The 24,283-nt window shown below is 38.8% G+C and overlaps 1 long non-coding RNA gene across 3 annotated transcripts in view; it reads right to left on the reverse strand.

Annotated features, from left to right (window-relative positions):
• The window catches only part of LOC137444403 (uncharacterized), a 78,118-nt gene that overhangs the window by 23,172 nt on the left and 30,663 nt on the right, over positions 1-24,283 (reverse strand). The window contains exon 1 of one of the 3 annotated variants that reach the window (XR_010988147.1): positions 10,298-10,587. The exons of the other annotated variants lie outside the window; for them this stretch is intronic. This is a non-coding gene — a long non-coding RNA (uncharacterized lncRNA). Of the gene's footprint in view, positions 1-10,297; positions 10,588-24,283 lie in introns of those variants that run through there. 3 annotated transcript variants of the gene reach the window in all.

Raw genomic sequence — 24,283 nt, forward strand, 5'->3', positions numbered from 1 at the left:
GATATGACTCAAATTAACACACATTTCATTCTGGTGATAGTTTTATGCTTTGTTTTGCATAGGAATAACAACACACAGAGGAGTACAAAATCAGTGTCTTACAACCTAATGAAAGAAAAGCTGATTTGGAGGTGAACAATATGCAACTATTTCATTAAATGTCAGAAGATTTCATGTTTCTGAATAAATTCATATCTCCTGGATTGCAATTCTATATAATTATGTTTAATAATCTACTCCTGTCAATGAAAATGGAGTCAATTCATCTTTTGAGCCAATTTCAGTTAACAGACAGAGGTGAGTTTAGCTCTTTCTACTAGTTCAGGAAATCTGACAGAAGATGGGAGCTGCAGTTGGTAAAAGAGACATGACAGCAGTTTTGAAGACTAAGACAGCAGGGAGAGATTAAAAGAGCCAGAGCAGAAATGAAACAGAAAGAACAGGATTTAAGGTGTAGAAATCAGGAGATGGACACTTAGAAAGGACGTGAATCTGTTGAGCCATCTCATCTTACAGCAAAGTGGGCGAGGAGGCAAATGACATTAAAAATGCAGTGAAAAAGTTTTGAAGAGGATTACGTGCCTGGTTGAAAGAATCTAGCTACTTTTCATTCATATCAAACACTTGCTTAAACTCACTGATCCTCTATTTGAATATGGACTGCATACAGGGAGCAAGAAGTTTTTACCTAATTTCCAGAGCTGCTCCATCTTATCTGCTCAGAGATATCCGAAGGGGAACCACTCTCAGTCCCCAATTCTGAAGATATGTAGAAATGGGTTGATCTGCTAGCAGAATATAAGATCTGTTCCTGGGCAACATTACACTTGACAATTATTTTATATCATATCAACCACATCTTGTTCTCAAATCTCCAATGGTCACAGATATTTTTAAGAATTTTTCTTTTTTAATGCTTATTGTTTATGAAAATGAAATACAGAAATGGATGCAGGGAGACCAGATGCATGATCCAACAGACATCAGAAGGAGACTCATGTCTCATCACCCTCATTTAACACTGCCATTTTAAAATGTAATGCATCATCTTAAATCAGGCTGATAAACCACAATCTTATCAACCACCATTTTCACAAATATACATCAATTAACCTTTTCATTGCTGTTCTCAAAGATGCCCTCCCTACCTTCTCTATGTAACTCCTTACCCTGCCTGACCAAGTTCAGTCTATTTCTCAAAATTTCACCTCATTCTGTAGCAAAAAAGAGTAGATAATTTATTTGCTATGACAAATTGGCAGAAGGAAGGTGTAAACCTCTGTAGATCTACCACTAACAGGTAGTACTTGTCTTTGCTTTAGATCATTCCTCAGCCCTCCTCGTCACAACTTTTTGCTGAAAATACAATGAGTTGTAAAAAGTCTTGTCTTTTTTTAAAACAAAAGTCTAGTGAGAACTTATCTTTGTACAACAGCTCCTGGCGCCAAGGTAAGCTCCTCTTGCTCAAGGCAGTACCTAATTTTTTGAGTAGCATTTAATATTGATGTTCTCAAGTTGTGAGTCTCCTTTAACAGGCATTAATGAATTGTAACAACATCACAGGTCTCCAGCTCTGTGCCACAAGGGAAGCAGGCATGTGTGCATAAACCATCTCAGGGATTACTCAAAGGAGAGAACAGTGCCCTTGTACCCTTGCTCCTCAGCCTCAGACCATGACTTGGTCATACAGACAATATGTGGCAGCTGGGAACACCACAGTTTATGACCCAGGTCTAAGGCCAGGGGGATAAAACAAAATGTCTTGCTGCAGCCAAGCAGTGTCTATGGGCATTGTAGCTGTCTGCAGCCTTGCTCCCGTACCACAAGGTCATCAGCCACTGCACCAAGGATGTTTGCAGAGATCAGTTCACCCTGTGTAAAGCTTTGTGCCACTTCCTGAGGGCATTGTTGTAGATTAATATCTTAGGCATAGTTTTGATTTAGCAACAGTTTGAAATGTATTCATAGTATGAGGTAAATCAAAGGTTGCATTTTAGGAGTACTTAATGATTAACCAATTTAAAGACTGGCAAGTGATTTAGTAAATTATTGTGTCAATATAACAGCAACTTGATTATAGATTCAGGAATGGCAAAATTCACACTACCTTATTACTAGGTACTCTGAATCAAAGTATATGTGTATGTATAAACAGAATACATACAGACAAAAATACTTGGATCCAGTGAAATGTATAGGTGCCCACATTCATAAAAGTAAATGGATAAAATCAAACACCTAGATAGGTAGAGAGGTGAGTAAAGCAGACTTGCCTGTAGATAGCATTTCCCCCATTTTGTTTAGAGCGCATCAGCATTCATTCCTCCCTGGCAGCAGCTGAGTCTCCAATGGCTTGGTGTGTGACCTAGTGAGGGGAGACACTCCCTGTACCAAGTAGCCCGAGAGCAGCAGGGAATTGTATCACCATGGGCACATCACCTCTCCAAATGTGCTGCAACAAGGTGCACATTTACCATCTAAAAAACAATCAGCTGCTAAACTGAGGTTAAATTTATTCAGTTACTAAACCTTTGCAGCAATTTCCAAAATCTTGTTTTGCGAGTCTAAGAACTCTTTAAAATCATATTTTGAAGCAAAACTTTACAACTATCACACATCAAGGAGTGAATTATGTTTAGAAATAGGAATAAACTGGGGAGAGAAAGATTCCTTTTTCTTTTAAAAGACAAACTTGACCTATTATTAATCTTCAAACATGAACAAATACTTCTGGTTCCTGAACCAACTGAGAACTTATTAGCTGTCAGAGTATTAACAGACATACCTAATACATTTTACAGACAGAAATTGCTGATAAGTTCTCATGGAATAAAACATTCAAGGAGACATGATGTGAATCTGGGCATGTCTGTCAAACATCTTGGCAAATGAAATATTAAGAAATCAATCACCTTATAATCTACAGGCACAGAATATTTGGAGTATAAGAGTAAAATTGGTTCCCTTCCTAAGAGTAAAATTGGTTCTCTTCCCTCATTCTTTTAGAAAGCCACTTAGTGTCTGGACTACAAGAGCAGAGATTTTGTACAGTTTTCACAAAGCAAGAGAGGGTAGGGTTTTTTCCCTTCTTTTGACATTATGTAGCTTCTCAAATTCAGATTTCCCCTAAGTTTATCTCTGAAGCTCCACAGACTGAGATGGCATGATGATTCACCTGGCAGGATGTGACACTTTTTTTTGTAGTATTGATTACAGTTTTCGTTCATGACTCTAAAGGAAAACAAACGTCAAACAGGTTGATTTAAATTTAGAAAGATTTGATTAATAGGGAATATTCTTCCCAGGATAAGACTGCTGGGGTAGAAAGAATCTTCTTTGTGCAACAGAAAGGAAGGAAAAAACTCAAAACCTATATGGTCAAAGATTTTAGGAATGTAGCAAAGCTGACCTGTAAAAATTACTTACTTAGGAAGAATTATACCTAAAAGGAAATCTTTTAATTCAGAGCTGTGCTTCAGCACTGCAAGTCTGTCATGCCCTGTGCCTCCTTTCCTGTGGAGAATACTCCTAGATGGTCAAAATTACTCAGGCGTCATTGACTATCATGCAATATCTCATCACAGTATCACAGTATAACTAAGGTTGGAAGAGACCTTGGGGATCATCGAGTCCAACCTATCAACATAGATCCCATGACTAGACCTTGGCACCAAGTGCCACGTCCAATCTCCTCCTGAATGCCTCCGGGGACGGTGACTTAACTACCTCCCTGGGTAGCCCATTCCAATGTTGAATGACTGGCTCGCTGAAGAACTTCCTCCTCACCTTGAGTCTAAATCTCCCCTGGCGCAGCTTGAGACCGTGTCCCCTTGTTCTGGTGCTGGTTGCCTGGGAGAAGAGACCAACCCCTTCCCGGCTACAACCACCTTTCAGGTAGTTGTAGAGGGCAATGAGGTCACCCCTGAGCCTCCTCTTCTCCAGGCTAAACAATCCCAGCTCCCTCAGCCTCTCCTCATAGGGCTTGTGTTCAAGGCCTCTCACCAGCCTTGTTGCCCTTCTCTGGACACGTTCAAGTGTTTCAATGTCCTTCTTAAACTGAGGGGCCCAGAACTGGACACAGTACTCAAGGTGTGGCCTAACCAAAGCAGAGTACTGGGGCACAATGACCTCCCTGCTCCTGCTGGCCACACTATTCCTAATGCAGGCCAGGATGCCATTGGCCCTCTTGGCCACCTGGGCACACTGCTGGCTCGTGTTTGGGCAGCTGTCGTTCAGCACCCCCAGGTCCCTCTCTGTTTGGGAGCTCTCCAGCCACTCCGACCCCAGCCTGTAGCTGTGCATGGGATTGCCGTAGCCAAAGTGCAGCACTCGGCACTTGGACTTGTTGAATGCCATCCCATTGGACTCTGCCCATCTGTCCAGTCTGTCAAGGTCCCTCTGCAGAGCCTTTCTACCCTCTAACTGACTAACATCGGCTCCTAAGTGTCATCTGCAAACTTGCTGATGACTGACTCGACCCCCTCATCCAGATCACCAATGAAGATGTTAGAGAGGATGGGGCCCAGCACTGATCCCTGGGGGACGCCACTGGTGACTGGCCGCCAGCTGGATGTGGCACCATTCACCACCACTCTCTGGGCTGGGCCCTCCAGCCAGTTCCTAACCCAGCACAGAATGTAGTGGTCCAAGCTACTAAAGAGATGCAGGCTTGTAAGGCTACATCACCAGTCCAAACTTGAAACTGTCAATTATCTCACCTATGTTATGCTTACCTATATTTGTATCATCCTGCTAATGAAGTATTGACTGCAATCCATGTCAAATTCATCTTCAGAAAGAAATAATTGCCAATGAAGATTTCAGTAGCACATACTTAAGAATTTAAACAATTAGATGCTCTTTACAGCAGAGAGTAACTGAAGAGCTTAACACATTATTTTTCTACAATCTATATGCTGTTTCTTACATCTTCAGATTAGCTGAAGCATTTTACCACTCATCTGGAAAAAACACAATGCTTAAAAGACGTCTAATTGTCATACATTAACTATCATACCTTCTTATAAATTCTGGCATAAATTTAAAGTCTGGTCCATAGTAATTGTGATACTGCAGTCAATTCTGCTATGAAAGTGAAATATGTAGTACTTCCTGATTCAGTAGGAACAAAGCTTTGTTTCTTTTAAGTAGCATTTCTTTCTGTTACTTAGGAAAAATTCTGAATCTATTGAAGTTAAAATATTGATGGAAATCAAATTATTCTGTGAATGAAATCAATATTGCTTTTCTCTAAGGAGGAGTAAGCTGCATATTTAGCATTAATCACGTGATAAAGACATAAGAGATAAAGAAAAGTGCAAATGAAAAAAAATGAAATCTTTTCCCTAATGGTAGCAAGTTGATTAAATAGGCCAAGAAGTCCTGGAAAAATAATTATTACTTCTCTATTTACAATTGCAACCACTTTAAAATGGGAATGTATTGCCTGGATTCCTTTCAGTTACAAAATTTAATCACAAATAATCTTTTGATTCTTAATTTTTTGCATTGCCAGAAGAAAATCACAGATCAAGAAGGTTGTTAATACTATTGAAATCAAATCAATGTTCTATGGCTACTCTTGTCTTTCTCTTACAGAACATAATTCTTCCAAACTTTCATTAGAATTCAGCAAAAAACTGTTTGTGTCAGAAGTAAAAGGAAAAACTATAACCCCACTCTAAACACTGTCATAAGAATATGGTACACCTGTGTCATTGCCTGGCTTCATTAAACTCTTTACCACAGGTTCAGAGAATTAGCAGATTTCATATGCTTTCCTCTACAAAACTACCTAATGAAGTCAAGCAAGAGATTAACTCACAATAATAATTTATTTCAATGATTTTCTCTTTTTCCTAGGCACCATCTGGCTTGTGTGTGAAAGGCAAATTGCACATGCCTCAATCTTGCCACTAGAATTTAATCTAAAGCAAAGGGCTAAAATGAGTTTCTTTTTTAAGTGAATGCATATTTATGAAATAAAGTTATAAAGCTGCATGTCTCTCACACCAGGAGATGAAAGAAAGCTCTACCTCAGTGTCTACCTGCACTTGTCTCTTTATATGCCTAAATTTATACACATCCAGATACTCTAGGCTCTGTGCCCAGACTCCTGGAACCTGGGCTCATATCCTGTTGCTTTTTGGTCTCTGGTAAAGCATCTTGAAATGCTTCATGTGAAAATCTTACACACATGCCAAAAAAGCCACAAAAATCACCAACCAACCAACCAACCAACCCCCAACCAAAAAAAAAAACAACCCCACAACAAAATGAAATTGTAAGCCACAATGTAAACAATGCTGCAAATTTTTTTTATAAGAAAGATTGAAATAAAAGTCATTGTTTCAAAATGCTAATACAAAGTAGTTTTGTTAGCTTTAAATAAGAGGTTTGCTCCCATTGACATTTTGTTCTGATGTTCTTAAAGATGTTCTGATATTCCTAAAGATGTTCTTCTCCGTGTTTTTAATATTTAAAAACTTCTCATTTGCTTTCAAAGGACACTAATTTCAAGATGTCAGCAATTCCTACATAGAAAGCACTACTGTTTCTAAAAAAGGTGAAGTCTCAGTGTTTTCTTGCACAGAAACTGGCAGAATTCTGGCTTATATTTTACAAACACATAGAAAGCCCAGTCATTATAAGTAGAACAGATCAAAATGCAGGAACAAGGGGATGTACCTGTGTTCAAAGGGAACAAGTTAGTATGAAACTGACTACATTTCCACTTAATTCCTCACAAAACCTTACAGAGCAAGGTTTGAATCATCTGCAGAAATGTTAGTTGGTTTGGGGGTTTTTTGTGTGTGTGTGGTTTGGTTTGGTTGGTTAAAACCAGCAAAGGGCTTTAAATTTAAGTCTGTAATGTCATGTTCTAATTTAATCAAAGGCCACCTTTTTCCTCAGTGTTTAAGTCTTTAAGAACACCAACTGCTAACTTTCCCCACCCTCCCAGAATCCAAAAGGCTTGATTTTACCCTTCTCTAGGGAAAACTCAAGGACAGACAACAGAGCAAAGAATAAGTAATTACTGAATTTGATTGTGCTTTGAGTTCATCCCTCTCTAAGTGGTACAAGTTCCAGGCTCAGATGAAAAATGCTTCTCTGAAATGGTCTTACTGTGCCAAAAATGACTAGACAGATATTTAGCTGGGACAATTTCAGAAGAATTATGTCAGTTCACCACTGTGAAGTCCCATCACTATCGTGCAACTCCTTGACTGATCACCCTCAGCAGTGCTTCATAAGGAAGCAGTCAGAAATCTCTGATAGCACACAAAAAAATGTTGAGGCAATTTATACGGTAATAGCAAGGAATGCCATATAATTTATGTAAGGGTTATCAGTCATAATTTATTAAATATAATGAAAGAGACACTGAGTGCAGTTATTTTCATATACAGAATCCATAAAGAAATAGAGGCAGCCAGTTGGAGTATAAAAAGCTAAGGTCACTTGCCTTTTTTTTTCTTCTCTTTTTTTTTTTCCAGTAGTAATCTTCTGTTAAGTCTAAATGAGGATTTGTAATTGTAAGCTTGGATAAAGAAAACATTCACCATTAGAGAAATACTGCTGTATTTTGGATTAGGCTGTCATGCAAGTGATGGCAAAGCAGGTTTTTTTAAACTAGGATTATCACCTAGATTTATCACCTCTGCACAATTACAATTTAAAAGCCAAATCTCAAAAGCCAGGCCAAAGGAGTCAAAGACAGCCCCAGAGGTTTCTGATAGCTAATCCTTTGTATTGCTCTCACTCAAATGCCTGGTAACCCTTTATACTTTTCCACATCTGAATGCAGTCAGGAAACTTAAGTCAATGACATATACAGTGAGAATCTACACTACAGAGAGTGCAGCCAGCCTGAATACCATTCCTTTTGTCCCATCTTTTGTCTGAAGAGTCAGCTCCCTCGTCTGGCAGAAAGAGCTCCAGAGAGCACATGAGATTTCATTCAGCTCCAGAGTAAAGAGAGGCCAGGAGGTCAGGAGGTTAACATCTGCTATAAATACCCACAGGACTTCCCTGCCCTGAATTGCAGGATGTGATTGCTTTACGTTCCTACACTGCACTGGGCTGTTTCACACTATGCCTTACTGCATGACATAATGCAGAGCTGAGAGTCAAATGCATAAAAGGAATAATGCACCTGGATTTCTCACTACAGAAACATGCTATGGAAACCTGCACATATGAGAAATGAGTATTTCAACCCACCAGAATCTTAAAGCAATTGAATTTCAGTTCTTATTCAGCTGTTCAGCCAGGTCTGGATTCTAACCTAGGGTAGTGAATTTATTAAGGGATATATATATAGATAGATAGGATCTAAAGCAACAGACTGCAAAAAAAATGCACTGAAAGATCAATTTTTGATTTGAGTATTGAGGTCATAGCCTGTTTCTATTCCATTAAAGAATGGTTGGTTTTTTTTTTCACTGAGTTCAGTGGAGCAAAAGTAAGACGAACATTTACTGCTAAATGGACGCTCAACTAGCAGCCTTTGCAGCAGTTTGAACAGTGATTGGAGAGCGGCAGACCGCTGAAAGGCTCTGACCTCCACTGCAAGCAACTGTCAGCCCAGCACAAGCTGAAAACTTTCTCAGATGTTGCTCTCACATATTTGGTAAATGCAATATAGGGAACCAACTTCAATGTTTTCTATCCACAGATTTTTGTTTGAGGGTTTCATCGAAACAGAATGTGAGAGGTGCTTACAAAAGTAGCTGAAGGCTGATTTCCACTAATCACTAAAATTGTCTATCAACTCTGGAAAAAACAAACCAAAACCCCAAACTTGAATTTGCAACAATTAAGTTGGAGGCACAAGGAACAGTGGATAGGACAGATAATCCTGAAGAGATCAGACCAGGGTGAGACCATCTACAGCAGTGAAAAGACAGAGCATAGAATACTTTAAGAGTATAGACAACTTAAGGTCAGAGATTGGTCTTGCACCAACACATTATTTTAATAACTTCAATTACTGCACATATTATAACCTCAGAATTTGCAGCTATACACTTTGAATATACATATATATAACTATCTATGTTGGAAAAACTGAGGTGGTTTTTGTTAAAAATTAGAGATTATCCACTTTGCTCTAAAGATGGGTTCCTTCCTAAATCTTATTTTGTTCTGATTTATAATACCCAACCACATGATTTCAAAAGGAGACTGTTTCTCAAATGCATTATTCCTGCCCTTTCCTATAATACCTTAGCAGAATCCATGGTAGGCTTTAACAATTACTTTACCCGTGGCTCTAAACTAGATTGAAGCTTTCCAGGATGTCCTACCATTGCTATCTAGGAAAGGGAGAGGAACAAGGAGCCTGGTATTCACACAATGTGAAAATGGGATTCAAAATGATGACATAAAAAGCTAACATTCTCCAAGATATAAAAAAAAAAAAAAGAATGTCTTTTGCTGCTTGTAGAGGGATAAACCAACATTCTTCATAAAACAAATGGCTCATGTTTTAATGAAAAGGGGAGGGTTGTATGGATAAGGGGAAATACTTACAAAAATACTTGAATTCTGCATATTTCTGAAACTGGTTACTACCTACAGCAAAGTAACAAGCTTGTTTATTGCAGCACCTTTTGAACCTTACTAGCTAATGCATTACAACCACAGCCGTATTATTTAAGAAGACACAGGTTCACAGATTGCACTGGGTTGGAAGGGACCCTCAAAGGTCATCTTGTCTAACCCCCCTGCAGTCAGCAGGCACACCTCCAAGTAGATCAGGCTGCCCAGGGCCACATTGAGTTTGATTTTGAATGTCTCCAGGGACAGGGTCTCAACCACATCCCTGGGCAACTTGTGCCAATATTTTACCACTCTTGTAAAGAATTTCTTCCTAAAGCTGCCATGCCCTATAGTTTCAAACCATTGCCCCTCATCCCAACACTACAAACCCTTCTAAACTGTTCTTCCCCGACATCCAATAGGTCCCCTTCAGATTTTGAAATGTAGTTACAAGGTCTCCCCAGAACCTTCTCTTCCCCAAGAGGAGCAGCCCCAATTCTTTCAGCCTGTATATACATGAGAGGTGCTCCAGCCCTCTGGACATCTTTGTGGCCCTCCCCTGGACCAGATCCATCAGGTTCATGTCTCTCTTGTCCCCAGAACTGGACACAGTACTGCAAGTGAGGTCTTAACAAAGCAGAGTGGCAGAATCATCTCTCCTGACCTTGATTAAAGATCTGGTCCTTTTACAGACCATTGCTTGTAAAGAAAATGCTCAGTGTTATGACTACCAGATGATATATTTCGGACTTACCTTTCATCAGCCACAGAAGTTCAACCTTTGTAGTTCCAACAATAAGAAGTTCTCATTCATTGCTTCAATTCATGTAATTGCATGGGTTATAGAGGCATTAAAGGGCTGCACTTTAAGAAAAATAGAAATAAAAAGCTCACATATCCTCCATAGAGCTTCAGATTGGAAATAATTTCTCTGTCCTTAGTTTAACTGTCATGGGAATCAGGCTTAAGGTAAATACATGTATGAGATAATGTAAATAATGCTGGACTAATGAAGATACTGTCTAAAAGTCATTATGGTTATACAGAGCTAATGAAAAATGGGGAAAAATTGTCATTGCTAAAGGAGAAGTTAAAGTATGCCTAAAGACTATTAATAACATATCACATAAGCAGTGTCTACGTTACTTGACTTATATAAGCATCCTCCTCCACCTAAGGCATTACTCTTTATGATATAATGCTACTTCTTTTCTGTCAGCATGGTGAGTTTTTAAAAAGAGTACATCTAATGGGTGGAACAGAGTAACATATAGCAAAACCATGACATATGTCAACTGTGCCACCCACTCACTTTGTGAGCTCTTACCACCCCTTTGTAGCAGCTTAGCTCCACTGTCCGGAAAAGGAGATAAAACTACATGTGTAAATCAGTTGTAGAGACCTGGATTTAAGGAGAGACAACATGATGAACAAGTGCTATTGTCATGTAGAATTAAAGTCAGGGATCACTTTGAAAGAGTCTACCAGTTCCACAGAATGTCACCATTAAGACAGTGAGAGGATAAATCCCAATACTGCAACAGCCTTTCAGCCTTCCATATAACTGTATAAGCATGGGTGTGCATACATATGCTAATTTACACATCATAATGAGAATTTCCCCAAGTATAAGATTTACATTATTTATGAGTTATTGCTGCTCTCCGAAGCTAGCCAGTTTTATGACATGCCAACCCACCAAAACATGTTATATATGACACCAAAAGAACCCTATTTCAGAAATATTCTAGACTTTAAATTTTTAATTGCATGAAGTTTAAATTGTTTTTAAAATGCAGTCTAAATCCTCTCTTTGGAACCAATGACATTAGCTGCTATTAAAATATTTAATTCCCACATGCTAAAAGGGCAGAAAGGAAGATCTGTGAGAAGATAAGCATCTATCAAACTGATCTTTGAATTCTACTAAGAATTTCTTGGATTACTGTTGTTATGATAAGATACCAAGAGCACTAGATGGACCTCTTAAAAATTATGTAGAGAGAAAAAAATTATGTACAATCATGTAAGAACCAACAACTGAAAAGTTTGGTCCAATATCTAAAAAGGAAGATTTCTTAAACCAGTTTTCTTTCTTTAACAGTGTCATCCATCTTATTTTCACCAGACCCCTATCTTCTTCTACTTTTACAGGAAAAAAAAAATGGGCCACTTTCTGCAATTCATCAGATAGAGGAAGACTCTACTTTCGCTGTTAAGACCCTTGAGAGACGCACTGAAAAGCATTTCATCATAATTTCCAAGAAAAAGCTTCTCTGAAATACAGTGAGTAAATATTTAGGCAGCTCAGTAAACAGGACTTCAGTTTTATTCCGCCACATTTCCTAACATGACTTTGTACTGATTTTTCACTTCAAACTGGACTTGCAAAATCTACAAATGCTTTATGTTAGTTCATTTATAAAGATACATTGCTTTCCTAACTAACCAAATACTTATTGTTGTATTGGAGCAAAGTCAAGAACTTCCTTCCATATTTTCAGAGGGGAGACAGATAACTTGTTAAAGATCTCTGAAAAAAAATGCAGATTCTGCTTTAATAAAGGTCTCAAGTTGGCTGTAGTGTTTTAATAATGCCTAGCACAGTAGCAACTAAGGGAGAAAATCATTGAGCTGTGACTGTCTCTATGCAGAACTCCTTTTGCAGAAGAGTTAAAAAGCAAACAAAGAAACATACAAACAAACAAAATCGTAAAAAACCAACCCCCAAGTCCAAGCAAAGTAAATGTTTCATTATTTGGTTCCATTACACTGTTATAACTGTGATGTGGCTTAATTGTCTGATTCACACACTACTGCCCACTTGGTCTTTATGCATTTTTCCACAGTGGTCACTGCAAGTACTCAACACTGTTGTGTCTATGTTGGGATCTCACCTGCCAAATGTGTTGTGACAAAGAGCACCAGTCTAATTTATTACTCTGTAACCAAGAGACATATGAAGTCAAGGCTGCTACAGAATACTAGCATGAGGATACTATAATTTAATCTAACCTTACTTTCAATATTTTCACCTGTTACAGAACTTAAATATAGGAAAAAGAAAGAATTAAAATAAATATTGATCAAAAAAAATCATAGGAGACTATTTTCCACTAGGGAAAAATCAAAGAAAAAGTAATGGTATTTGAAGATAATAAAAAGGATGCAGATACAAACTGGGAGGAAAAAAAACTGATTTCTTTCTTCACTATCTGTACAAGACCAAAAAAAGCCCAGAAAAATTATTCCAATGACAGTTCAACTGCTATGAGATGCAACCCTGCAGCTGAAAACAGAGTTTGAATTTTTTATGTTTTTTGCTTTTTAGTCACAATGAATTAATGGAACAAGTAATGATCTTAAGCTACACAGGAAACTGAATATACTCATAAAAATTAGAAGCAAGCTTGTAGCATCCTCTTTGCCTGAGGCAACAGAAATGATGGATGATAGTCTGAGGAACACTCTTTGCATTTTGGACTACTAAATAAAGTAATCTCATTAATCTTCTTGCAGCTTTTACCTTTTACTTCTTTTGCTACATAAAACCTGAGAATTTTGGATGTTTTCCACTTGAGCCTTTGATATTGCATAGCACCAGTTCGGTGTTATGGGAGTTAAGACAATTACAAAGGGACTGTGCAATGTTAGGTCTCCTATTTCAACAGGCAGGTTTAGTGCCCAAGTAAGAGGATAAAAATAAAGTATTTAATTCAAACAAAACCTAAACAATAGAAAATATCCTTGAGGTGAAACATTTCCAGTTCTGTGCTGTGCTTTATAATAAAATTCTGAAGTCAGAGAACCAAGAGAAAAAAGTTTGTATGACAGAATAAAGCAGGATGCAGGGCAGTGCAAGGATGGAGTTCAGCTTTCAATCACATTCTCTGGAACCAGCTGGGCAAGCTGAGGTATAAGCCCTTTGATTCTGAAATTCAATATTTCTATAAATTAAAAGCTCCAACTCAAAGACTCCCAACAGGAAAAAAAATTGGTTGAACCAGAAAACAAAATTGTCATCAGCTAAAATCCCCTCCTAATCCTGAAATCCAGATACAGTTCTCCTGCATAAATAAGCTCACAAGCTACAGATCTTCATGATAATTTATATTCCAAAGCAGATAGCAAATTTGATAAACACAAGAGACTTTATCAAACAGGTTCAAGCCAAGATGTCAAATGGTTCCTTTTAATTAGGAAGGAGGGAAAAGCCAATGAGACCTTGAAGTACAGTAGAAACCTCACTGTGAAGATATATTATTGAGAGTTTTTGGAGGCAGCAGTGATGGGCTGCAACAGAAGCCCACAGATTTTCAGATTCAAAGTCCCAACTGCCTACCTATACAGTAATCACAGCAGATGGATAATGTGCTGTGTTCAGTTTTTTTAATAAACATGTCAAGCATTAAACATCCTGTTCACAGATGTACTGTAATAAAATGTCTTCTGACTTGAAGTTATGCTGCCTCAAAAGAAAAAAACAACCTACAGTTTTTACTTCAGAGAAAGAATCCAACTGCTACACACACCTTAGCCATGACTCATTTTGCACCTTACCTACTTAGCTCTAGAGGAACAATTTCAACCCCAGCTATGCTGGCCAAGATTTTAGCTGTCGTGCATAGGCCATAATATGATGATAACATCTATGAGATGCTGTGTGATTGCAGGTATTGTGCCTTAGTATACACATTTTGCACATCTTCTATTTGCAGTCTTGGGAGAACTTACAGAACTTTTCAGTAGATTCTTTATGTTTCTAATCTACATGTGGAAAAGTGTGTTGGAACTCACTGTGCTCCAACAGCATTTTTCACGTTTATGCACTTAAACATTGCAAGCAACAATCTCAACATGAAAAAAAACAAAACACCAAGAGCTGAGTGAAACATTCTAAGAAAAAAAAAAAAAAAAAAAAAAATCGAATAGAATAGAATTAACCAGGTTGGAAAAGACCTTCAAGATTATCGAGTCCAACCTATCATCTAACACTACCTAATCAACTAAACCATGGAACCAAGAACCCCATCCAGTCTCTTTGCCTCTTCCTAAACACTTCCAGTGATAGTGATTCCACCACCTCCCTGGGCAGCACATTCCAATGGCCAATCACTCTTTCTGTGAAGAGCTTCTTCCTAACATCCAGCCTAAACCTCCCCTGTGCAGCCTGAGACTGTGTCCTCTTGTTCTGGTGCTAGTTGCCTGGGAGAACAGACCAACCCCCACCTGACTACAACCTCCCTTCAGGTAGTTGTAGACAGCAATAAGGTCTCCTCTGAGCCTGCTCTTCTCCAGGCTATGCAACCCCAGCTCCCTCAGCCTTTCCTCTCCAGAACTGGACACAGTACTCAAGCTGTGGCCTAACCAGTGGTGAGTATAGGGGCAGAATGACTTCCCTGCTCCTTCATTCACCTTGAGACAAGCAGAAGGTCAGATGAAATCATACAAGTATTTTAATCTCAAAATTATACATTTCCTTCTATTGTTTCTTAATTTAGAAGAGATTTTGCATAGATGTAGTGAGGAGTGGCCACCAAAAGAGGACAAATCCCCACCCCACCCCACCCACCCCCAAACCTGCATAACTGGTCCTTCAGGCACCACAGGTCCCTGACAAACACATAGTCCCCTCAAAACTGAAGCATTCCTCATTTTTCTTTCAGTTCTTCCAAAAGAAGCTTTCAATTTTCTTCATTTGTATTAGAAAGAAATATGTTTTTAAACAGCTATTTAGGGTTTCTCCTCCCCTTTTGGTGGTGCTGTCAAAGATAAGACAAAATTTCTGAAGCTAGCCATTCCCAGAACATCTTGTCAAAAGCAGAGATTCCTTTAGCAATGTGCCCCAAAACATCTGAGTCCTTCACTTGGTAGCGCATCTTGCTAATGTGGAAAGGCCATCAGACACCCGTGGCCTTTCCACATAAAGATACCTTATGGGTTGGATTTTTTTAAAATGCAAAGTAATTGGTTTATAAGCTACATGTACAACATCTGGTCAAAGAGACAATCAGCCCAGTATTTCAGGTTTCTGATGTCTTTCTGGTACATGCAAGTTATGTTCCCAGGTCCCAGAAAATTTTGCAGTGTTAAGTACAGTTCAGAAAGCAAAAGTTATTGAGGCCATTTGTGTGATGAGGAAATACAATCACAATAAAATAATGATACCTCAGTTCAAAGAAAGGCAGGGCCATGGCAGACTCCTTAAAATCAGTGACAAGTGACTCACTGAATATAACAGGCACTTTTGCCTCAGTGCTGCCTGTGATAAACGGATATTCCTGCCTTTTCTGATGCCTGATATATGCCTGCATTTGGGCTGAAATGTGCAATATGTATGAATGCAGAAAATTAAATAGAATTTAATATCTTCTGCTGCTCATACTCCCAGGCAAGGCAACAATAATATGCAATTTCAAAACTAAGTCTGACAGGTTGAGGAATACGTACTTATTTGCCCAAAAGGTAGAAATACCTGTTCAGGAAATTATTTGAGTTATAACTGAATGTCAGAACACAATGAAAAAGCTATGGGTACCAATCCAATTGCACGCTCTTTTCTTCAAACACAGTCATTGGGGTGGTGACCAATCTTACTTATTGTAATGACTTAAGGCTTCTCTTCAAGTGCAGTGCATTTTTCTGCACTTACATACAAGATTGCTGCATTGAACCAGCTACAATGTCAACCTTTAAAATACTACAGCATTTGGGAGGACAATAGGGCATGTGTCAGACATTAGGGAAAAAAATATAAAGGAATTATTCAGAAAAGAGAAGAATTTTCCTGTTACCTTCTGTTCCACAATTCCTTTGGGTCCTGATGCATTACATTTTAAGATGTAATATTGGTGGTTTTGTACTGCAGACCAGCATCTGTGGGTAGCCCTGCATCCACCAGCACTGAAAACACAGGCAGTTGGAGACTCAGAACATGTTTTCCTCACCAAAGACCACAAGGAAGAATAGAAGGAAGGCCATCCACAATTCTCCCCCTATGTTTGCATGCACATGAATCCTAATGTGATTCATGTCTGGTAGCTGGCCATAGCAGTATCTGGTAATAGAAGAAAGGGGTGAGGGAAGAAATAAAGGTTTTCTAGAGGGCATCTCATTCCTTTTTTTTTTTTCCTTCTTCCTTCTCTCACAAGGACTTTCATTCCTTTACATGTGAGCTAAAAGCAAAGTTACCTTACACTTTAAATAGATCCTCTGAAACAGGTGTTGATTCTGTGGGGGCAAGAAGAGCTGCACAGAGCTGAAATCTTCATCATCAGCCTACTGATACTACTATTTCTTTTAAGGGTTCATCTGCTAAGTAGATTTGCAGCAGAGAGTCTCAACATTCATTAGGAGAACAAATATATATATATTTAAAAAAAAAGATTTCTACACTCCTTAAGGAGAATGAATGCTTGAAAATTACCTCACCACAACCGAGAGATTCAGAACTCAGAAGATAAATTAAAATAACACACTTTTAGGTATACATATAACAACTTTGAAAGCCATTTTCACAATTTTATCACAATGAGAGGCAGAATGGCTTCATACCATTTGAGGGAGTGCTCTTAAGCCATCAGTTCTGCAAGTATAAAAGCCTTATTTGTTCCCCTTTCTGATAGAAATATTTCCTTGTGGTCAGGCAACTCAGGCAGCATCAACAACTTTTCCCCAGAACTCCAGTAACACTGTATTTATATGCAATTTAATTTCTATGCTGGACAAGACTTCTGCAAAGGTTTTTTTCTCCTACTTGACATGACTTATTCCTGACTTCACAAGCAAATCTGGTGCAAAGAAAGTATGCTATTTATTCTTAGCATGACCTTTACCACTGCAGCAGATAGCCCCTCAGTTTAGGAAAGATGTTGAGTTGCTGGAACGCATCCAGAGAAGGGCAACAAAGCTGGTGAAGGGTTTGGTGCACAAGCCCTATGAGGAGAGGTTGAAGGAGCTGGGGTTGCATAGCCTGGAGAAGATGAGGCTCAGAGAAGACCTTATTGCTCTCTACAACTGCCCAAAGGGAGGTTGTAGCCAGGTGGGGGTTGGTCTCTTCTCCCATGCAACCAGCACCAGAACAAGAGGGCACAGTCTCATGCTGCACCAGGGGAGGTTTAGGCTGGATGTTTGGAAGAAGTTCTACACAGAAAGAGTGATTGGTCATTGGAATGTGCTGCCCAGGGAGGTGGTGGAGTCACCATCACTGGAAGTGTTTAAGAAGAGACTGGATGAGGCATTTGGTGCCATGGTTTTGTTGATTAGATGGTATTGGGTGATACGTTGGACTTGATGATATGGAAGGTCTTTTCAAATCTGGTTTATTCTATTCTATTTTAGTCTAGTCTAAAATGTAATATTGTAGGGAGAAAAATGGAGCAGAAACATTCTGAAATTAACATCTGAGTACAGCTTAATCTCTATATAAAAGTACAGATCTTTGCAATTTGCTTGTTTGTTTGCTTCAGCTGAGTTCTATCTCACCCTTATCCACTTGCCATGTGTATTGAGTAGCCAACATGAAACTAATGGAACTATTTTAACTCATTCCATATAGAGCATGGTAGTATTTAAACTAAAAGAGGTGAAGGAAGAAATGCCAGGAACTATTAAAAGAGTTAAAGCTTCACTCTATTAAAGGTAAGAGCAGAAGGAAATGTCTGGTGATTAAAATTAAAATTCTCCATCCATCTTCAGTTTTCTAATCTCCATCAATGCTACATCACTACCCATTAAGAGTTTAGCTTCAAGCCAAGGACCAATACACATAGTGCTTTAGTTGACACTGTCATGTGCTGGACATCATTCAAATAGAAATCAAGCTTATTTGATTTCAAGTAACCTTCTATCAACCATTTTCATAGGCCAGTTCAACTAGATTTCTTCTTTCATGCTCTCTAGAAAATGCAATAGTGTCACACCAATAGAGCTAATTTCACACTCACTAGGTAGAATGGCTTTAATTCTACTCTCATTAACAGTAAGTCAAAGCTATTCTATTCCACAGTGGGAGTCTGGGCTTTATCCTGCTATACTTTCTGTCCCTGAAGAAAGAATGACAAAGTATTTCAGAGACCACTGGATATACTTCAGGTTAGACTAAGAGATATGTGCAAGCCATCAAATCATTGTCTCCATTTTCACTACTGGAGGATAGCCACTGGTGTCATATTGTCATTGCAAGATGAAGATCCAAAACAGTCCCATCTGGCTCAGTCAAATTTTCAGTTGCATGCAGGACTAGAAGTCCTCTGAAAAGTTGCATGTGTCTTGATTTCTAAGCCTTTCTGCCAGATTTCAGACAGCAATTCCTGTTTAGCTTTTCTCTCCATGCAGCTTCACTGCAGATTGCACCTGACAGGTAGAACTTAGATAAATCTCAAGCAAGCCTTGAATGTGTAGTGGTATGAAAGGCTATTTATCAACAGTTTTCCAGACTTGTACACAGCTGGAAATTTAGTAATTTCCTTATCTAGATCTTCATCATGAAGGTGCGAAGAAGAGCAGAGTGACAAGCTTCCACCTCATTGACTAGGCTTTTGGGCAAACATCAGCCTTAACATACAGGACAGGAAGTGTGGCCAAGAAGATGGATAAAGGTGGAAAGTTCTAGAGAAAACCACAGCAGTCACTACTTCTCTAGCAAATTAGAGACAATGTAGTGGCCAATGAGATTTAACAGGCTTGATTCTATCCCATCAAACAAGAAATGGACTAAATGTGGAATTAAGGCAAGCCAAGAGTAAAGTTGTCAGAGATGAGCAGGAGGAAAACAAAAACTGAAAGACCAAAGAAAAGAATGGGAAATAATGAGAATGAGGGAAAACAGCTGTGAAGAATGAGGTACAGAAAGCAGACAAGAAGGGTTAATATGTCAGGCATAGTGTGGGAAGTACAAGATGGGAAAAATGACAGCAGAGGGGAGAGGAGGTCTAGTCACTGATCCAAAGCCAATTTCTCCAAAGCTGAAAAAGAACATTTCATTTATATGTCTTTCAGAAGACAAAATAAGTGAAGTGTCAAGTAAAGAACAGAGGCACTGGAGAAGGAAAGCAATGTTACATGGAGTCTGGAATTAAAAATGGAGAAGAAAATGGGAATAACTTTTAAATGGTAAAGTGACCAGGAGTTAGTAATGGTTAGAAGGTGAAAATTACTAGAAGAACAAAAAAGAAATACTGCAAATTAGGGAGGACAGAGATATTCATCATCAATTTGCTGTTGCTGCCCTTAGCTCAGATAATCTGTGAAGTAGAATGGTCAGAAGTCAAAAAGGCTATATCCTGGCAAAACATTGCTCTGTATATTCTCTGAACATTATATAGTGCTGAGCACAATGTACAGCATCATATTCTCTATAATGCTCTGTATCAGCAACTAACATGAAGTCTCCAGGTAGCTTGTGTTATTCTAGTTACTAGGAGCTCTCCACTAAATCAGAAATGAAAGTCCAGATTTTACTACATCAGAGTCAGATTTGCCTCCACTAACTTTTTTGGAACTTGAGTTGATTTTTTGTGTATGCTACCTCTCTTCTCTCCAGAATGTATAGATTTAAAAACGTGCAAGACACATAAAACTACTGTAATAATGTTAACCTAGTTCTTCCCACTGTAATCTCAGTTATTTCTACCCCAAACTTTAATAAAATGGCTTAACAATGTATTAAAATTTTGTAGTAGCTTAATTTTAGAATCCAAACTTACAACTCATGCACCGAGCACATAGTAGACTTTATGAAGGACACAAATTCCCCTCAGTTCCTAAAGCTTCCCATCATACTCACACTCTTTTAAATTTTGTGCCCTCACAATATAGGAAGATACATCTTCCTCCCTCTAATGTTCCCCCATACTAAAGGTCAGTATTAACATTGTGGAATTTTAAGCGCTGTGGAAATAAGTTTGAAATATGTAGGTGGAAGCTCAGTTACTTGTACTGCACCATGGCTCTGAATCACAAATTCTGCTCTGCCTTCTCATCTGTAATTCCCACTGAAACTTCATCTGCCACTATCAAAGCTGCTGGCTGCCTCAGGTTTTCACTGTTGTTCTTTACCCTTTCTTTCCTTACCCTTGTTTATTAAGTTGTCGGCAACCAAATGGAATCAGTTGGAGAAAACAGAGAGGTCAGCAGAGTGTATCACCTCTTTGGTCATCAAAATGGGGCCAGAAAAAAAAAAAAAACAAAAAAAAAGACTGAAGTAACAATTCTTATGAAGGCACAATGCACTGGGTCAGCTATCTGTGTGCATTTTGCAGAAGCAAAAAAAAACCCTGCAGTCTAGTAACCATAAATGTTGAAAGATACTGAATTTGAAATAAAATTTATTTCAAGCAGGAACAATTTATACCCATTAGAGAGATCAGCCAGTTTGCACTGAAAGCATTACTTGCAGAAGAGCTATGAGGAGCTCTGGGTGCCTTTTATCTTGTGGAAAATATTTGCATTTCCAACATTTTTCTTTTTGAGCAAGAATGGGCAATTTGCTGCAGCAAAGATAGTTGTGGTTTTTTTCCTCAATCCTAGGACAAGAAATAATCATAAATCACTGTAAAATATACGGGCACAGACAACAATTATAATCAGGAGAAGGCGATCCGGGCAGACCTATTTTTGCTCACACAGTTCTGGTACGGCACAAGTTGTTACTGAAGCACTAAGTTTTGTCAGCCGGCGCAGGGCCGGCTCTTCACAAATTAGTTTGTGCGCGAGCTCTAGATGTGGCAGGCACAAATTATGCAAACGAGTTTGCCGTGATGAGAAAAGGATTTGATTACTAATGTTTAAATAAGGATCCCTTGAGCTGTTTCTCTTCTGCAGGAATGGTGTTAAATATTTGGCAACGGGATGACATGTCCTGCATAATTTAAAGCGTTCCATTTTACTGGGCGCACCACATACATATGCCTGCAATTCATTAGTTCCCATGCACACTTTCAACTAGCATTAAATATACATGTAAGATGAGCTACTGCTGGGTCCATCAATCTTTCCCCCCCCCCCCCCTTTATTACTTACTTTATTCTTTTATTGTTGAGTTGTCTTTTACTCCAGGTTACATATCAGCGCTTTTGTTTTGTGTATTTGTGAAGCTTGAGGTCTCAAAAGCCCAGTATTTGATCTCTCCCTATGTCTGACTGTCTTCAGCTCTGTCACATCAGTGGCAAGCCCAGTTCATGACTCCAAAGACAGCTTCCATCCCTCCCTGCCTGGCTGCAACTTATCAGCTTTGTCTGATCTGAGCTTATTTTATTTATTGAGAGTCAGGAGGGAGCAAGAAGATGATCGGATGTAAAAGGAGACAGCAAACACCAAAGTTTAGTATCTATTTAATGAAGACATAGAGTGCCACAGCACTTCAACAGACACCCTCTCCTTGCCTCAAATACGAGCAAGCACTAAAACACTGAGAATATTGAGCTGATTAAGTCATTTTAGGCCTTGTATGGAAGAGTGATGAATATTACTTTTGATGCGTGCTGAAGGGGATTAGATATAACTAGATGTGTGGAATGCCTGCTTCCAAAACATAAACAACTGTTTCTGCTAGATGCTTTCCACTGCTATGATCATTTGCTTTGACACTAACACCACTCCAAAAAAATTATTGCATAGGCAATAGTCCATGGTTTCCAATTATCACCAAGAAAGTTTTAGGATAGGATGGGATAGGATAGGATAGGATAGGATAGGATAGGATAGGATAGGATAGGATAGGATAGGATAGGATAGGATAGGATAGGATGGGATAGATCAGACCAGGTTGGTAGACACCTTCAAGATCATCATGTCCAACCCATCATCCAACACCATCTAATCAACTAAACCATGGCACCAAGCACCCCATCAAGTCTCCTCCTAAACACTTTCAGTGATGGCGACTTCACCACCTCCTCAGGCAGCCCATTCCAATAGGCAATCACTCTCTCTATGAAGAATTTCTTCCTAACATCCAGTCTAAACCTCCCCTGGCACAGCTTGAGAATCTGTCCTCTTGTTCTGGTGCTGGTTACCTGGCAGAAGAGACCAACCCCTGCCTGTCTACAACCTCCCTTCAGGTAGTTGTATAGAGTTTGCTTGGGTTTTGTTTGGTTGGGGTTTGTTTGATTGGTTTGGTTTTGGTTTGGGTGTTTTTTCTGTCATGTCAAACTTCCTGGGGTTTTAAACACAGAGTCATTTCCACTGCAAACTTGGCATTACTGTATTTGTCCATAGGGGTGCCTCACAAACATCACGTGCACACCAAATACGTGCTAACATCACCATTAATATTAAAACAAAACAAAACAGCTGAAAGAGTTCTGTCTGTTCTTCTGTCTGTTAGTATAATATGTCCAAAACCTATTATATTAACAGGGCACAACCCTGTAATATGGCAGCAAATGTCAAAGTGCATAAAGTACATTCCCCCACAGGTGATAATCCACCTCTGCACTGCTCAGCAGAGAGAGCCAGAAAATATGTTCTGCAAGAATTAGAATCCAGAGGGTGAAAATAAGTACATCTATCTATCTTCTCTTTTAAAGTTATAATTATTAAGGAATATTTGCACCACTGGAGTAACAAATCCAGTGAGAAAATGAGTGGAAAATGTCATAGGAGGATGTGAAAACTGAAGACCAGTCACTCTTGTAAAGACACAAAGTATTTGGGCCACCATGCTCAGGTGCTGGAAAACCTTTTAGTTCAAGCCACCTATTAAAACAGCAATGTTCTTACACGACAGGCCCCAAAGATTTCTGGAGAATTACAACTTTGTCATAAAAATGAAACATAAAAGATAGCTCATCTCCTAACTGTGAGCTTGAAAATATCACTTCTCTATATTTTATCATCATCTTCAAAGAAACTTAGCTTAAGTTAGTTGAACTGGAAAATTAGGTTCACATGTCTAGGACAAGATGCTGAAAAGAAGAATCCCTAAAAGGTGCCAGGGTATGTACAAGCAGATTTTGTTGTGCAAAAAGGTTTTGACAAGTTTGTTAAAGTAACAGCAGAAAGAGATAATAGGTTTCCTTTTATCCTTTCCCTGGAGCTGCTGCTGTGCAAGGGGGAAAACATCTGGAGCCCACCATCATGTTAACAAGCAAAACAACTGGCTTCCAAAACCTGTCTTTAGCAGCAGGACTGGGAAAAGTCACATGCCCAAGAACAGCACACTGGTGTCAAGAAACTAGAAACCACTGCTAAAGCATATCAATCCAGGCATTAATAAATAAGAATAAATTATTTCATCTACGCTGTTCTAAATGAACTGTACAGAATCACCTTCCCAGGGATGACAGCAGGAGTCTATGTGTGCATGCTTGCAGGACAGGTTTCAAGTTGTCTAAGGGTAAGAATCCAGTGTGAATTTAGGTGCAGTGGAGTATCTGAGACATCTTCACATAGCCAACAGTTGGGATGCAAGATCTACAAACAGATCTCTGCCTTTCTGGATCCTATGGGATGAAGTGTAGTGAAAATAAGGCTTTAGATGTCTGTCTTTAAGCGATCAAATCACACAAGAGTGTCACTATCTTTAGTACTGAAAAAAGTAGGGCAGTAAAAGTTCAAAGAATTATCATGGAGAAAATTTTAATCCCACACCTACACAACACAAACATATGTTGCTCTGCTTTAACTGAAGCATGGACATGCACTAAGTGATGTGAAAATTAAATGCTGTATTCCAGATAGGTGAATTCTCTGTTTAAGATGAACACAAAGGATAAAAATATTTGCATTAAATGAAACA

Source organism: Melanerpes formicivorus, unplaced genomic scaffold (genome assembly GCF_026170545.1).
Source record: "Melanerpes formicivorus ecotype bairdi unplaced genomic scaffold, bMelFor1.0.p_v2 SCAF_12, whole genome shotgun sequence".
Lineage (NCBI taxonomy): Eukaryota > Metazoa > Chordata > Aves > Piciformes > Picidae > Melanerpes > Melanerpes formicivorus.